Source organism: Physella acuta, unplaced genomic scaffold, assembly GCF_028476545.2.
Source record: "Physella acuta isolate Inbredline_101_S28 unplaced genomic scaffold, ASM2847654v3 ptg001548l, whole genome shotgun sequence".
NCBI lineage: Eukaryota > Metazoa > Mollusca > Gastropoda > Physidae > Physella > Physella acuta.
The window spans coordinates 10,336-12,402 of NW_026733063.1; positions in this window are offsets into that span (position 1 = coordinate 10,336).

Below are 2,067 nucleotides of genomic sequence, written 5' to 3' on the forward strand. Positions count from 1 at the left end.
TTAAAGTAAAGAAAAAAAAACCAAGCTCTTTGAAAGTAGTTCGGGAATAATTACGACGATAAAGGCCGGTGTCAATTCTCTACCAATATACCGCGAACTCGTCAAATATACTCCAAGGTGTTATTAAATTCCAGCCTTTCATTGACAGAAAGCGCCACCTTTATTACGCTTGGCTATTTCCGTGATTTATTTCGTGACATCAAGGTGACCCTTGAGAGTAAAAAAAAAAAACAGAAGTAAAAAAAAAATCAACTTATCGTCCTTGACATGCAACGCTGGTTTGGTTTAAATATTTAGGCGTACGTCTTAGAAGGTCACGATCTTAAACTATCTAAACTGTTTTAACTGGAGGGTCGGATCGAGGCTGGATCGATATTGATCATTGGTGAATTGTTATTGAGTATCTGAGTGTCGATTAGAAGGCAGTGGGTGAGGGGGGAGGGGAGGGGAGGGAGAGGTAGGGGGGGGGGGGGCTCTGACATTTATACGTTTATATCTGCGGAATTGATTTTTAAAATCTCGTTTAGACAATTAAGCATAGACATAATTTAATTTAAAAAAGTAATACTTTAAAGAACAGTAATGTTAAGCACTATAATTTTCAGAGCAAATTTTCCTTTTTTTTTTCTTTAAGGCAAGAGGGTCTATGTGGCAGATGAAGCAGAGTGTATCTGTTTTTTTTTCCGATATTGGCATATGATAACTTAATGGTTATATGTACCAACACATGCCAGGTACCCATCGGAGCTGAGTGGACTCAGGGACGTTTAAAAACTTAAGCATGTCAACTGAACTTTTTGGGGTGGTATTCATGTACTCTAACGCTAGACCGCACCATTCTATAGAAGGCGACATTGATCCTTGCTGAAGCCTAGTATTAAGGGAGTGTGTGGTTCACCGTACAAATGAAGTAGAGTCGATCTGTTTTTGTGAGCTAGGCGTATGAAAGTACTGTGGTCAGCACAACAGAAACACCTTATCCCTTTTTAGATTCATATGCAAATGAGAGCTAGTTGGACATTGTGAAGTCAGATAGACTTGAACACAGGAACACAACATACGGGATAGGTACGATATGCTTTAGCACTCGACCACATCTAAGTTACGAGCTTGCTGTTTTTCAACTTACAGTAAAATATCAGCATTTTTATAAGCTATTTTTTATTTTACCAGATTTATTGTCTGAACTAATGAAAAAAAATGTACATACATCGCCTAAGAGAAAAATCACCAATGCACTTCTATAACGAATTAATAATTCATGAGCTTTCGCTAGAGGCTTTAGGCTTTAATGATTCCTCTGATTGCAGCTTTCATTCCTAGTCAAGCCTGGATTAGATATTAGCACTAATGAAATGATGTACACACCAGTGATGAGTTGGGATTCTCGATAAATTTGTTTTAGTTATTTATTGTTATTTATGCGAAGATTTATTTATATTAATTTTATTTGGTTTACTTCTAGAGATTAGCTAAAATTCTCGATAAAACTTGTGAACGTTATTTATTTGCATTAAAAAATCATAAATTATAACCTGAAGTTTCAATTTTGATTAGCTGTACAAAAACTGCGTGATCAATCTTCTAAAAAACACACTTTCTAGTAAATTGTACTGAAAACGTTGCCGTTAAAAATGGTCTATTGCAGGTTGCAGGGGTCGGCAACTTATAATTTACCAAATATCGCAGTTTTTAAAGAGCCACTAACATTTTCATATATATATATATATATATATATATATATATATATATATATATATATATATATATATATATATATATATATATATATATATATATATATATATATATCTTTAAATATGAAATAATATTTATTCAAATAAAAACATGTATTTGGAATAAAAAGTATTAAAGTATTTTATCTAGCTCTGCTAGCATAATAAAATCAGTAATCAAAGTATATAAAACTTTAATTATTAAATACTATTTACAGCAGTTTGGCCTTGCGTGCCTTTTGAAAGTTTGTTTAAACCTGGCTCATAACTTGTTTTCAGTTTCAAGCACGCCTCTAGATTTTTATTTGTTAGTTGGCTTTGTTACGGGTCA